The sequence below is a fragment of the Cupressus sempervirens genome, chromosome 5, assembly GCF_028749045.1.
Source record: "Cupressus sempervirens isolate cs-2001-9-10 chromosome 5, ASM2874904v1, whole genome shotgun sequence".
Classification (NCBI taxonomy): domain Eukaryota; kingdom Viridiplantae; phylum Streptophyta; class Pinopsida; order Cupressales; family Cupressaceae; genus Cupressus; species Cupressus sempervirens.
The window spans coordinates 27387024-27404360 of record NC_143122.1 but is presented as its reverse complement, the minus strand read 5'-3'; the positions used below and the strand labels follow the sequence as shown (position 1 = coordinate 27404360).

Here is a 17337-nt window from a genome sequence, read left to right as displayed (position 1 = left end):
AGCAGAAGTGATAAATTTGATGAGTTTCATGGTTTCAGAGACTCCATAGCCTAATGGATCTTTTGGTGGCCTTTGGTCATATGCCAAGCAGGCTTGCATCCCCCTCAAGTCACCAAAAATGTTGGCCAAAATTGTCTTCCCACTAAGGATTAATTTCAAATATTTGAACACACCCAACGATCACAAGATTCAATTCTATATTTAAAATATTAGAGCTATGATAAGAGGGTATAGTCTTGATCTTATGATAACTCATGTACCAGAGGATCGTCAGGAAAATCAAGCAGTGATAAGATGATACGAGGCTCCTGTTGGTCAAGTGGTCAAGTTGTCATAACATCATAGATGGTTGAGAGATTGTAAGCCAAAGAAAGGTCTTGCCCAATGTTACAATAGCAGGCAACCATAAGATCATAAATGTCACGAGGATATGTTCCAACACCATGAGGGTTAATGATCATATGATCATGGAGTTGACTTCCCAGGTTGTCGATGCTACAAAGGGGAAGGTTGATCATATGATTGTGAAGCTGTAAGGTTGTAGGCACAAGTGAGGATGCTTCCCAAGGTCATGACAAAGGATAGTCAAAACATGATCGTAGGATCACAAGGGTTATTGCCATGGCTACCAATATCATGATGGATTGTGATCGTAAGATCGTAAAGGTAAAATTGACTATGTCGTGACATCTTAAGGAAAATATAATGGTATTGTGACCTTACAACAGGGGTGTTAAGGGTCATCTTTCTATCATGATATCATATGATCTTGTTGCTATCAAAGAATCATAAAGAGAATGAAGGATGGGCTCAATGCTACGAGGTATTGGCAATTGTAAGATCATAAAAGTTAGGGTTATGAACAAAAGGTGATATAGAGGGTTTTGACCACAACTAATGCTTGTAGGGTTGTGAGCTCATTGTTGACCAAAACATATAATGTATTTAACTCACCAAGTTATACGAAGAGAAAATCCTAACCAATCAGGTAGTAGGAAAGGTACAGAGTGACAGTTGAATATGGTTGACCTTTTCTTTCCACCTAATTTGGGAGGTTGATAGCAAGGGAAACAAATCTTTGATTATAGATTCAATGTTTTAGATCTCCTACAACCACTTTCGTCATTCTCCAGGCCTGATAAATGTAACATAACACTCCATCACCCCCAGTTGATCCATCTACTTGGGTAGATGGTTAATGCCCATTATTCTTGTCCTCTTAGAGATTGTTTGGTGTATAAGTGATCTTCTTGCATCTAGATTTGCACTATGATAAGATATTTTCTAGTTTTGTAGTAATTATTCTCTATAAAGTTGATTGTGGTGGTTGAATTCTATCTTAGGGTGGAAGCTATTTGAGTTATGCTTACACTATAAAAATAGATGTTGTATTCTTTTTTAGGGTCAAATCTTCTCTATTTCTCTAGTATTTCCTTGGCATGCTACTATAAATTCTCTCTTTGCCTCAGAATTATATGACATCCTATATTATCTCCTTCAGCCATCAATGTACTGTTTAAACATTGTCTGCCTCTCTTTGATGTACCATGGATATCTATAATCTACATTTTTGTATCTCTGTTGGCCCATGAATGATAAGAAGTGAAGCATTTTTTCCTTGTGTCACTTATGTGGTTTTCTGATCTGTATGTAGTTAATAGATTAAAGCAAGTCTGAATCTATATATCTTTGGACTATCATGATAATGGTACTATGAATGTATGGGTAGAGATTGGATTAAACACCCTATTTTGGTGCATCACTTATTCAGAATAGATTAAGTAGTTACTTTCATGTATTCCTTCTCCCTTTTCTCTTCAAGAATAGTTTAAGTGCATCCTAATAGTAGAGGAAGCCAACCTTTTCTAGAGACTCAACCTCATAGTTCAAGTCCCATAGCTTGGAGGTTTTTTCCATGTTTCACAAGGTTGTCCTTAGGTAAAAAGTTTGGACAAGGGTGCAAAATTTTGTGACAATAGTTAAAACTATTCTTTCTTTGTTAATACTCTACTTGCTCAGTTAACACTAACTTACTTACTTGACTTTCCTTTCTCTTCATTTAGCGATCACCATTTATAACCTAGTGTAACACACTAGTTTTTAGCTAGATCCTCTTTGCACCTTCATTTATTCCTTACCAACCAAAGAAACTTTCTTGTGCATCATCTTAGCTCTCCATTGGATCATGAGAATTAATCAAACCAACATTATCTTACCATTAACCAATTCATTAGTTGCCTAGTTAATATCACATACTCAACATCACTTATTCATTCCATCTTCTAGCTTTACCATTCATTTCTCTATTTAACACCACATCCTTCAGATGACTGCAACTTACATGAATTAGTATTTATCTCTTTATTGATTGACAATACTAGTTCATATCCTTCATTCTACTAGGCTTGAGATCAATGACAATATAACAATTGATCTAACTCTTCTATGTATACAACTCATAGCTCTATTCTGACCTTGTTCCTCATCAACATCACTTATGTTTAATAATATCTCCATTTTATTATCAACATCAGTTATGTCCAATAACCGTATAGTTTAACTTAGAAAATAAAACTACATATCCCTTGATTGTGTTTGGAAGCACTATGTGGAGGTAGTCTAGGGACAATGTTGTCAATAGTATGCAAGCTATTATAGACGAGACATCAAGAAGGATACTAGTTAACAAAACAGAATTATTGAATCCAAGAGAATTCATTGCAATGAGGGAATGATTATTTAAAACATTACCTATTTAAATAAAGTTAAGATAAAACATATTATTTATATACTTGAGAGGAATTTCTAATAGATTTTCTTGACTCCTTGAGACTTTAGGCCAAATTTTAAAAGAACACTCAAGCTATATGTATACATACTCCTTAAAATGATGACCTAGATGTGCTCCCATTAGGGGAGTGTAGTCTCTAAGAGCTTTGGACAATGGATTGTCCCTAAGTTTAAGGGTGGGTTGAAGAAGTTGAGTCCCACTTTTGGTCAACACGTGGAAGTGTTTTTCCTATTTTTCAAATTTCCTTTCACTTAATGCCCAAATTTGAGGCACATCAAGGTTGAATCTCATAAAACTTCACTATTATAAAATATAGTGCTTAGAGTCTAGTTTTCAAATATATAATTTTTTGGAATACCCACATGGTATAAATTACATTTAGGTAAGGATGTTCAAAACATACTTTTTAAAAATGTATGTTTCAGAATCATACCACACACATGTACAACCACCCTTTTTTCGAGCAAAAAAATGAACTTCTATAAATCCTTTTAGGAAAAGGTATGTAACACACTAAATATTGATGAGAATAAATTTTCTTATTTTTTTGTCATAAGTTTTTATTTGACCATAAAGTGGATTTTGAAAAACTTGTAGTGTACAACCACCATAATTTGATGAAAAGTTCACCTTTTTTCATTTAAAAAAAAAAAATTGAAGTACATTCTATGTTGATTGATGAAATATAATTCATTTTTCAAAAAATTTTAAATAAAAAAAGTTATTAAAATTTTAGTTAACTATACCATTTGAAGTTTAGGTACAAATTTGGCTTGATAAATATTGTAAAAATACTAAAACAAATCATATTATTATAAAATTTACATTTTTAGAAACTAGACAAATAGTACTATAATGGGTTTTTGTTTTGTCAAAAAATTCATTTGGAAAATCTTCCAAAAAATTATGGCAAGGTAAAAATTTCACGTTCTTATGCCTTAGGCATTTTTTTTGGAACAAGCGCAAAATTGGTCCTACCAAGCCTATCCCAAGCCAAAACACAATTCAGCCCATTCCATGTGAAATTTAAATTTTCAGAAATAGGTACCCATTTCTAAAAGTAGGTAAAAATGAGTTTTGAAGTGCTAAAAATTTAGTTTTTTAGAAATGGGTACTCATTTTGAAAATAATGTGTACATGTTTTTTTTAAAAAATGGGTACCTATTTTTTGAATTTAGGATCAGACACCCAAGCCAAAGTAGGTACCCATTTTTTAATAAATAGGTACATGTTTCTAGCAACAATGTTTTTTCCTCAAGGAGTTATGCAGTTTTGGTACTCAACTTCTTGCATTTATCCTTAAGTCTTTAGATAAAAATAATATGTTACCTATCTTATTTGAAGGATAAATGTCCATCACATTTAATAAATGAATGCCTAACCCACATGGTTGGATTCCTATCTTGTATGTATATATGGATTCTTGAGTATACAAATGGATAAACACTTCTTTATAAGAAAAAATTAAATTAGTATTTTGGACTCGTATAGAAGGAATAGTACATATGAGAAATAAAAGAATAGAATCCATAAGAGTATTGATATTAAGTTGGATCTCTTCGAAGGACAAAGAGTTATTCAATCATACTTCAACTTTAGTTACTTCATAGACTAATCTGATAAAGAAAGATAATTCTCAACCTAGTCCATCTATCCTATTTCTCATCCATTAAATTTTTGGTGAACCTGATTCCTTATATCTTGCTTCTAATTAGTTTATTTATATATGATTTGTATAAACATAATTAAATTGTATTTAGTAAATCTGATACTGTTATGATTAGAGAGACAAAAATAAAAATTATATATAAATATTATAACCAATATCTCAAAGGAATAAAACACACATATGAGAACATATGACACAAAGATTTAATGTTGTTCACCCAATCACTAGGCTACATCTACTGAACAGTGAGTCCAATATTATTATCTAGTGATTTCAACCTGATTACAATCTGCAATCCCTTGCAACTCAATATTGTGGCAAGAAGGTAGTAAACTATCACACATGAAAAAATCCCTTATCCTAAAATTTTTTATACAAGACTTATGAAAGTTACAAAATTAGTTCTAGAATATGTCATTCAATAGAAAAAATAACTCTTAATGCCTTTTACAATAGTAAATTTATTTTTGGCTTTGGGGGTGATGTCCTTGACCCTACCATGTATTGTGTTAGGGAGCATGCCTAGGGAAAGACCCTAGGACTTCACCTTGGGCACTACCCTAGATCTCGCAAGAGGAATTTCCCCTTAACCCCTATGATGGAGGCACTACCCCCAAATCCTTGTAAAATAAATCTAGAGGGAAACTGCACTGAAGGAACTGGAAAAGATTAACCTTTGAGTCTGATCAAGCTCCACATAACAACATATCCTTCATGCATTGCACTTGTCCATTCATTTTCTTTCAAAAATAATAAATATGTATAAATATATTTTCTTTCATGCATTTTTATGTGAACTTAGATTAATTTTTCAATGCTTTGTTAGCTTATTTCATTGCAAGTTTTCATTTATACATTAAATATTGCATGTAATTATACAAATTGTTGCCTTTTGAAGTAATAGTTATTGAAAAACATAGTGATAGGAAAAAATACATCTAGGGGTAGCTAATTCCCATGTTCAACATACCCATTTAGACATTGGTGCCAACTATAAGGCTATACTCCTTCTACTTCAGGCTTTGCAAAACTTAGGTAGGTGAACCTCATATTCTTTCATATGCTACCAATTTCCAAAACATACACTAAATCTAGATAAAGTAGATTGAAACCCCAAATCTTCTATGCTTATGCAAACAAAATAGATATGAAATAACTAAAACCATGACCTATGAACTTCATAAACTAAGTGAGGGCAAATCTTTTCAGCTCTTCAACATAAAAGGGAAAAGACTTTGATTAATTTGTTGATTATCAGAAAAACCAAGGTATGAACAACAATAAACATGCAATTTCCAAGTTGATTAGTCTCTTATCCATTGGGCATTAAATAAGTCAAAACATACACAAGGACACCCAAGACATACTAATTTACCTAGATATTAGATCTATCCATTCACCTTGCAAACAAACATCTATTTTCAAAATAAAACTCATACTTATCAAATCCTCCCATGATCCCTGCAATTTTGTCAATGCATATCAAGAAATTTACTCAAGTCCTTGACCCAACAACAAAATACACAATGATATAAAAAATCAAAGCCAAACTGTAATAGGACAATATGCACCTTGTACATATATCATGAAAAATTACAAACCCATAAAGAGAAGACAAGGTTCAGATTGAAACTTTGAACAAAGATTTGTATTTATTTCCTTGAAACCAATACATCAAATGTATGCAAAAACTTAGAAAATACACAATAGATGACTACATTGTCTAAATGCTTTAAAATAAATGACAATGTTGTTCATAAAAAAGAAAAAATGTTGAGGATGGTATCACAATAATAAAATTGGAACTGACCTTGTGGTATCACAGTAATAAAAATTGGAACACTTACTCCATATCTTGGAAATCATTTTATAGAGAAGGATTGAAACAAGTTTCAAATAGGAGGACACATGTCAAAATCTTATTGGAAAACAAATACAGAGATATTTCTATGTGTTACTTTACAAAACATTCTCTTCATTCGAACAAAATTTAGGGAAGTAGTTGCAAATTTTTGCAGGTGGCACTTACTCCAGGAGTCTTCAACTTAATTCTGTTTGTCTTCTATTGCCCTTAAGGGTATGTGCAGGATCATGATGTGCCAAAAAGTGGCGATGTGAAAAAAATTTAGTTTTGAAATGCCTAAAAGTGTTTCAAAATGTGCTTTGACTTTTTTCCCACCCATCCTGGTACCAAACCAAAAATGTAATACCTTACCTAATTAGGTATTTGATTTGAGAACAAGTATCCACTTTGAGAATGTGTATCCAATTTGAGAATGGATATCCAATTTAGGAATCGGTATCCGATTTATGTTTCCAAATTATAGTGCCGAATTCAAATGTAAATGGAGCAGGAACCAATTTTAAAGATAAATATTGATTTTTATTTACCAAACTCAAAGGGGGACCAATTTTTAAGTTGTATCAAGTCCTAGTATAATATTGTTATAGCATAATTGGGGGTGGGACCAATTATTATATATAGTTACTAAAATTTATTATATAGTATTAAATAATAATAATAATTTATTATATAATTATTTTATATATAGTTATTACTTATTATATATTATTATATAATTATATATATCATATATATTATATATATTACTAACCTAAGTTAATAAACTATATGATGATTTATGTTCCTAGGGGTCCCCCTAGGGACATACATGTGTTCTAGTGGGTCCAAATGGGTCATAGGATACCCTAATTATATATCACATATATTATTATTATTATATATTATATATATATTAGTAAACTAAGTTAATAAACTATATGATGATATATGTTCCTACGGGTCTCACTAGGGGCATACATGTGTTCCAATGAGTCCAAATGGGTCATGGGATACTTTGTGACCCATTTTGACCCATTATATGACAACATATCTTTCTAAGTTCAAAGGATTCCTATGGACATATATTTTGTGTTTTAATTTGTATAAAGGGGTTATGGAGTATCCTATGACCCCTTTTGACCTAATACATGATAACATATGTTCTTATGGGTCCTACGACCCTTATAGATATATATTTTGTGTTCAAATGGGTTGAAATAGTTCACAGAGTATCCTATTACCCTTTCAAGCTATTACATGATAACATATGTTCCTAGGGGTCATAGGACCCGTAGGAACATATGCTGTCATGTAACGGGCTAAAAGGGGTCATAGGGTATCTGATGACCCCTTTTGACCAATTGGAGCACAACATGTATAGCCATAGGGTATTAGGACCCCTAGGAACATATGTTATCATGTAATGGGTCAAAATTTGACCCAGTGGAGCACAACACACATGATGATAAAGGTCCTAGGACCCCTAGCAACATATGTTCTCATGTACTATGCTAAAAGGGGTCATAGAATATCCTATGACCCCTTTCTATCCATTGGAATATAAGAAGTATGTCCCTAGGGGTCATAGGATGCCCTATTACCCCTTTCTATCCATTGGAACACAACATATATGTCCCTAGGGGCCTTAGGATCACTAGGAACATAAGTTGTCATGTATTTGATTGAAATGGGTCATAGGTTATCCTATGATCCCTTTCAACCCATTTCAACACAGCATGCTTGTCCCTAAAGGTCTTAGGGATCACAGGAACATATTTTTTCATCTAAAGGGTCGACATGGGTCATAGGATATCATTTATCCCAATTCAACCCATTAGAACACAACATGTATGTCCCTAGGGGTCCTACAAACCCTATGAATGTATTTGATCATTTAATAGGTTAAAATGTGTCATGGCATGCCTTATGACACCTTTTTACCCATTATAACACATCACATATGTCCCTAGGGGTCCTAGGTCCCCAAGGAACATACATCATGTGCTTGAATGGGCCGAAAGGGGTCATAAGGTTCCCAATGACCCCTTTTAACCCATTAAATAATAACATATGTTGATAGGGGTCCTATAACCCCTAGGAAAGTATATCATGTGTTCAAATGAGTCGACAGAGGTCATAGAGTACCCCATGACCCCTTTCAATACATTATATAATAATATATGTTCTTAAGGGTCCTAGAAACCCTAGGGACATGAATCATGTGTTTAAATGGGTTGAAAGGGGTCATAGGGTAACCTATGACCTATTTTGACCCATTAAATGACAACATAAGTCTCTAGGGGTCCTAGGACCACTAGGGGCATATTATAATCATTTATATAGGTTGAAAGGGGTCATAGGATAACCTATGACCCCTTTCGACACATTTCATTACAACATATGTCTCTAGGGGTCATAGGACCACTAAGGACATATTATAATCATTTATATAGGTTGAGAGAGAATATAGGATAACCTATGACCCCTTTCGACATATTTCATTACAACATATGTCTTTAGGGGTCATAGGACCCCTAGAGACATATTACAAACATTTTTATGGTTTGAAGGGGGTCATTGTATAACCTATGATCCCTTTCGACAAAATTCATTACAACATATGTCTTTAGGGGTCTCAGGACCCTTAGGCATATATTATAATCATTTATATGGGTTGAAAAGGGTTATAGAATAACCTGTGACCCCTTTCAACATGTTTCATTACAACATATGTCTCTAGGGGTCCTAGGACCCCTAGGGACATATTATAATCATTTATATGGGTCACAAGGGGTCATAGGATAACCTATGACCCATTTCGACACATTTCATGACAACATATGTCACTAGGGGTCCTAGGACCCCTAGGGATATATTAGAATCATTTATATAGGTTGAAAGAGGTCATAGGATAACCTATGACTCCTTTTGACAAATTTAATTACAACATGTCTCAAGGGGTCCCAAGACCCCTAGGGATATATTATAATTGTTTATATGGGTTGAAAGGGGTCATAGGATGACCTATGACTCCTTTTCACATATTTCATTACAACATATGTCTCTAGGGGTTGTATGAGCCCTAGAGACATATTATAATAATTTATATAAGTCAAAATGGGCCATAAGATGTCTTATGACCCCTTTCAAGACATTTCATGACAACATATATCTCTAGGGGTCCCAGGACCCCTAAGGACATATTATAATTGTTAATAAGGGTAGAAAGGGGTCATAAGATAAATTATAAACCCTTTCAACACATTTCATTACAACATATGTTGCTAGGGGTCACAAGACCCTTAGTGACATATTAGAATCATTTATATTGGTCGAAAGAGGTTATAGGATAACCTATGACCCCTTTTGACACGTTTTATTACAACATATGCCTCTAAGGGTCCCAAGATCCCTAAGGACATTAAGATTGTTTATATGGATTGAAAGAGGTCATAGGATAACCTATGACCCTTTTTGACACATTTCATTACAACATATGTCTCTAGGGGTCCTAGGACCCCTAGGAACATATTAGAATTGCTTATATGGGTTGAAAGAGGGCATAGGATAACCTATGACCCCTTTTGACACATTTCATGGCAACATATGTCTATAGGGGTCATAGGACCCCTAGGGATGTATTATAATCTTTTATATGGGTCAAAATGGGCCATAGCATTTCCTATGATCCCTTTCAACACATTTTATTACAACATATGTTTTTAGGGATCCCAAGACCCTTAGGAACATATTATAATCATTTATATGGATTGAAATAGGTCATAGGATAACCTATGAGCCCTTTCGACACATTTTATTGCAACATATGTCTCTAGGGGTCCTAGGGACATATTATAATCATTTATATGGAATGAAATGGGCCATAGGATGTTCTATGATCCTTTTTGACACATTTCATTACAACATACGTCTCTAGGGGTTATAGGACCCCTAGGGACATATTATAATTGTTTATATGGGTCTAAATGGGTCATAAGATAAATTATGACCCCTTTCAACATGTTTCATTAAAACATATGCCTTTAGGGGTCCTAGGACCCTTAGGGACATATTATAATTGTTTATATAGGTCCAAAAGGCTCATAGGTTGACACATTTCATGAAAAAATATTGTTAGGGGTCCCAAGACCCCTAGGGACATTATAATCATTAATATGGATTGAAAGGGGTCATAAGATAACTTATGACCCCTCTTGACACATTTCATTACAACATATGTCGCTAGGGGTCCCAAGACCCCTAGGGACATATTATAATAGTTTATATGGGTCAAAATGTGTCATAGGATAACCTATGACCCCTTTCAACAAAATTCATGACAACATATGTCACTAAGGGTCCCAGGACCCCTAGGGACATATTATAATCATTTATTTAGGTTGAAATGGGCCATAGGATGTCCTATGACACCTTTCAACACATTTTATTACAACATATGTCTCTAGGGATTTTAAGAATGCTAGGGACATATTGTGATTGTTTATATGGGTTGAAAGGGGTCATATGATAAAGTATGACCCCTTTCAACACATTTTATTGCAACATATGTCTCTAAGGGTCATAAGAACTATAGGAACATATTATAATCATTTATATGGGTCAAAAGGAGTCATAGGATAACCTTATGACCCCTTTCGACATGTCTCATGACAACATATGTCTCTAGGGGTCCTAGGACCCCTAGGAACATATTATAATCATTTATATGGGTCAAAAGGAGTCATAGGATAACCTACGACCCCTTTCAACACATTTCATGACAACATATGTCTCTAAGGTTCCCAAGACCCCTAGGGACATATTATAATCATTTTTATGGATTGAAAGGGGTCATAGGATAACCTATGGCCCCTTTCAACACTTTTTATTACAAAATATGTCTCTAGGGGTCCTAGGAACCCTAGGTATATATTATAATCATTTATATGGGATGAAATGGGCCATAGAATGTCCTATGACCCCTTTCAACACATTTCATTACAACATATGTCTCTATGAGTCTTAGGATCCCTAGGGACATAATATAATTGTTTATATAGGTCAAAAGGGGTCATAGGATAAATAATGACACTTTTTGAAACATTTTATTACAACGTATGTCTCTAGGGGTCCCAAGAACCCTAGATATATATTATAATCATTTATATGAGTTAAAAGGGATCATAGAATAACCTATGACCCCTTTTGACACATTTCATAACCACATATGTCTCCAAGGGTCCCAAGACCCTTAGAGACATATTATATTTATATGGATTGAAAGGGGTCATAGGTCCTTTTGACACATTCTATTACAACATATGTCTCTAGGGGTCCCAAGACCCCTAGGGACATATTATAATTGTTTATATGGGTCAAAATGGGTTATAGGATAACCTATGACCCCTTCGACACATTTGATGACAACATATGGCACTAGGGGTCATAGGACCCTTAGGGACATATTATAATCTTTTATATGGGTCGAAATGGGCCATAGAATTTTTTATGACCTCTTTCGACATATTTCATTACAACATATGTCGCTTAGGGTACCAGGACCCCTAGGGACATATTATAATTGTTTATATGGGTTGAAAGGGGTCATAGGATAAATTATGACCCCTTTAGATGCATTTCATTACAACATATGTCTCTTGGGGTCCTAGGACCCCTAGGGACATATTATAATCATTTATATGAGTCAAAAGGAGTCACTGGATAGCCTTATGACCCCTTTCAACATTTATCATGACAATATACGTCTCTAGGGGTCCTAGGACACCTAGATACATATTATAATGATTTATATGGGTGAAAAGGGCTCATAGGATAACCTATGACCCCTTTTGACACATTTCATGATAACATATGTCTCATGGACATATTATAATCATTTATATGGATTGAAAGGGGTCATAGGATAACCTATGACCTCTTTTGACACATTTCATTACAACATATGTCGCTATGGGTCCCAAGACTCCTAAGGACATATTATAATTATTTATATGAGTTGAAATGGGTCATAGGTTATCCATGACCCCTTTGGACACATTTCATGACAACATGTCACTAGTGTTCCCAGGACTCCTAGGGACATATTAGAATCATTTATATGGGTCAAGAGTATGACCCCTTTTGACACATTTCATGACAACATATGTCACTAGGGGTCCCAGGACCCCTAGGAACAAATTATAATAATTTATATAGGTCAAAATGGGCCATAAGATGTCTATGGCCCCTTTTGACTCATTTCATTACAACATGTCTCTAAGAGTTCTAGGACCCTTAGGGATATATTATAATTGTTAATATGGGTCTAAAGGGGTCATAGGATAATTTATGATCCCTTTCAACACATTTCATTACAACATGTCTTGCAAGGGGTCCTAGGACCCCTAGGGACATATTATAATCATTTAAATGGGTCAAAAGGAGCCATAGGATAACCTTATGACCCCTTCCGACATGTCTCTATGGGTCCCAAGACCCCTAGGGACATATTAGAATCATTTATATGGGTCAAAAGTGGTCATAGGATAACCTATGACCCTTTTCAACATATTTCATTACAACATGTCTCTAGGGGTCAAAGGACCCCCAAGTACATATTAGAATCATTTATATGGGTTAAAAGGAGTCATAGGATTACGCATGACCCCTTTCAATACATTTCATGGCTATATATATCACTAGGGGTTGTAGGATCCCTAGGGACATATTGTAATCATTTATATTGGTTGAAATGGGACACAGGATTTCCTATGACCCCTTCCCACAGATTTCATTACAACATATGTCTCTAGAGGTCCCAGGACCTCTAGGGAAATATTATAATTGTTTATATGAGTTGAAAGGGATCATAAGATAAATCATGACCCTTTTTGACATATTTCATTACAACATATGTTTCTAGGGGTACTAAGACCCTTAGGGACATATTATAATCATTTATATAAGTCAAAATGAGTCATATGATAACATTATGACCCCTTTCAACATGTTTCATGACAACATATGTTTCTAGGGGTCCTAGGACCCTTAGGGACATATTAGAATAGTTTATATGGGTCGAAAGTGGTCATAAGATAACTTGACCTTTTATGACATATTTCATTACAACACATGTTTCCAAGGGTACTAGGACCCCTAGGGACATATTATAATCGTTTATATAGGTAAAAAAGATTCATATGATAATCTTATGACCCCTTTCAACATGTTTCATGATAACATATGTCTCTAGGGGTCCTAGGACCCTTAGGGACATATTAGAATAGTTTATATGGGTTGAAAGGAGTCATAGGTCGACATATTTCATTACAAAATATGTCTCTAGGGGTCATAGGACTCCTAGGGACATATTATAATTATTTCTATGGTTTAAAAGTAGTCATAGTATAACCTATGACCCCTTTCAACAGATTTCATTACAACATGTGTCTAGGGTTTCCAAAACCCCTAGGGACATATTATAGTTGTTTATATGGATTGGAAGGGTATTTCGACACATTTCATTACAACATATGTCTCTAGGGGTCCTAGGACCCCTAAGGACATATTATAATTATTTATATGGGTCAAAATGCACCATAGGATGTCCTATGACCCCTTTTGACACATTTCATTACAAAATATGTCGTTAGGGGTCCTAGGACCCCTAGGGACATATTATAATTGTTTAGATGGGTTGAAAGGTGTCATAGGATAAATTATGACCCATTTCGACACATTTCATTACAACATATTTCTGTAGGGGTCCTAGGACCCCTAGGGACATATTATAATCATTTATATGGGTTGAAAGGAGTCATAGGCTAACCTTATGACTCTGCTCAACATGTTTCATTACAACATATCTCCTTAGGGGTCCTAGAACTCTTAGGAACATATTATAATCATTTATATTGATCGAAAGGAGTCATAGGATAACCTATGACCCATTTTGACACATTTCATTATAACATATGTCTCTAGGGTTCCAAGGACTGCAAGGGACATATTATAATCATTTATATGGGTCGAAAGGGGTCACAAGATAACCTATGACCCCTTTCAACAATGACCTATGACCCCTTTCAACATATTTCATTACAACATATGTCTCTTGGGGTCATCAGACCCCTAAGAACATATTATAATCATTTTTGTGGTTTGAAAGGGGTCATAGTATAACCTATGACCACTTTCAACACATTTTATTACAACATATGTCGCTAGGGGCCCAAAGACCCCTAGGGACATATTATAATCATTTATATGAATTAAAAGGGTTCATAGGATAACCTATGACCACTTTTGACACATTTCATTACAACATATGTCTCTAGGGTCCTAGGACCCCTAGAGACATATTATAATCATTTATATAGGTCAAAATGGGCCATAGGATGTCCTATGGCCCCTTTCGATACATTTCATTACAACATATATCTCTAGGGGTCCCAAGACCCCTAGGGACATATTATAATTGTTTATAAGGGTCAAAAGGGTTCATAGGATAAATTATGACCCATTTTGACACATTTCATTACAACATATGTCTCTAGGGGTCCTAGGATGCCTAGGGACATATTAGAATTATTTATATGGGTCGAAAGAGGTCATAGGCTAACCTATGATCCCTTTTGACACATTTCATTACAACATGTCTCTAGGGGTCCTAGGACCCCTAGTGACATATTAGAATCCTTTATATAGGTTGAAAGAGGTCATAGGATAACCTATGTCCCCTTTCGACACATTTCATTACAACATATGTCTCTAGGGGTCCCAAGACCTCTAGAGACATATTATAATCATTTATATGGATTGAAAGGGGTCATAGGTTTCAACACATTTTATTACAACATATATCTTTAGGGGTCCCAAGATCCCTAGGGACATATTATAATCATTTATATGGGTCAAAAGGGGTCATAAGATAACCTATGGCCCCTTTCAAGACATTTCATTACAACATATGTCTCTAGGGGTCCTAGGACCCCTAAGTGTTGGAAATGAGGATAGAGTAACTGAGAGGGGGAGGGGATGAATCAGTTACTACAAAAAAATTTCACAGTCCCTAAGATGCTTGAATATAACTTTGGTCTGATTAATAATGTTGAAACTTGATAATGCAACAAATGATAAATATTAAGAACTGATATGATATCATGCACAAAGTAATTTAGCAATTAAGAACACAAGAGACACCAGTTTTAACGTGGAAACCCAATATGGGAAAAACCACCAATGTAACTTTTTCACTCTTCTGAAGTGAGCCCTGTTAGGAGCCAACCTTGTTAAAGGTTACAAAAACACACTATTAGGTGTGACCCTGTTAAAGGATTTAGTCACCTTGTTAGGAGTGGCCTTATTAGAGGTCTTTAGAAAAATTCAACTGAACTGTCACCTTGTTAGAGGATTTATTGAATGGCTGTTAAACCAACTCTATTAAGATATTTTGAATACACTGTTACAATGGTTAGAAAGCAATAATGAAATGACCTGATATAATGTGCAACTTATCTTTGTTGATTACAGATCTCTGTTATGCTTGACTGGATCCTTACTGATCAAATATAACTTTGCAGCTCCTTTAACACATCTGATCCTCCAGCAGACTTTTCTCAACATTTTCCTCTTCATACTATAATTCGCATTCATAACTTTTTCATAATCATACGCTTTAATTCATAACTTGAATGACCATATATACCTTTCAGATTATCTTAGTCGGCTCAAATCACTGACTAAAATAAACAATTACAATAGTTGGCTAAAAGTAATTATTAGCAAATCCCTATACTGGTCGACCCTACATGGTGAACTTTGTTTAGAAAATAATTCCTGTGTTTACCGACTGAGCTCGGTTGATACAACGAACTTCATGACAAATCATCAATCACCGGGAGAATTTGGTAATTACTGAGTTTCCTGAGATAATCGAGTGAGCTCGGTGGAAACTAACCTTTGGAGATCGAGCGAAGCTCGGTTAACATTGACTTTTTCATAATTCATTTGATGACCGAGTGAGCTCGGTGGAAACTACCCTCTGGAGATCAAGTGAAGCTCGGTTAACACTGACTTTTCCATAATTCATTTGATGATCGAGTGAGCTCGGTGGAAACTACCCTTTGGAGACCAAGTGAATCTTAGTTAACACTAGCTTTTCACATTTCCTTCGTTGACTGATTTAGCTTGGCTAACACTGTCTTCCATATTTCTTTTGATGACAGGGTGAGCTCGGTTGGTACTGTAAATTGCATTGCAGACTGTCTGAGCTCGATGAACTTGAGACTAATGACTGATATGACATTTGTGTGACATCAAGGACAATCATTATCCAACAATCTCCCTCTTTGGCATTGATGGCAACACAACATGTCATAACAGAAATGAAATTTTGAAAACAAGTTCAACAAGATAACAAACTTCTCCCTCTTTCAATAGTCTCCCTCTGTTAAGGGACTTCATGGCAAACTTTTCAAAACTTCACAAATTTCAGAAGGATATGACAGTAAAATCTCTCCCTCTTTGACAACACATGCCAAAGACAATAGAAGTTAAGTGATTTATAATGTACCTTTAGTACTGATTCATATGCAATGATTTCTGATGAAACTGCATCAACAGATAGATCTTCAATCCTGTATGTGTTGATGCATTACTAGAATCTTATTTCTAGTGGACTTCAGATAGGGGAATGACCCCTAACTTACCTCTGAGATAAAAAAATGCATCCTTAGGTAAAGGCTTTATGAATATGTCAGCAATTTGTTCTTTTGTAGGGACATATTCCAATCTGATCTCCTTGTCTTGTACCAACTCTCTGACAAAATGATATTTTATTGCAATATGCTTGGTCTTGGAATGCATCATTGGATTCTTAGATATGTTGATTGCATTAGTATTGTCATAGAACATGACAATTGGTTCTTTGATTTCCATCTTCATTCCTTGCAATAACTGCTTAAACCAAACAATATTTGAACAGTTTACTACTACAGCAACATGCTCTACCTCTGCTGTAGATTGGGATGTACA

The 17337-nt window shown here is 34.8% G+C and overlaps 1 pseudogene; it reads left to right on the top strand.

Moving 5' to 3' along the window:
- Nucleotides 1-467: 467 nt before the first annotated feature.
- Nucleotides 468-17337, top strand: part of LOC149554418 (uncharacterized) — a 46294-nt pseudogene continuing 29424 nt past the window's right edge.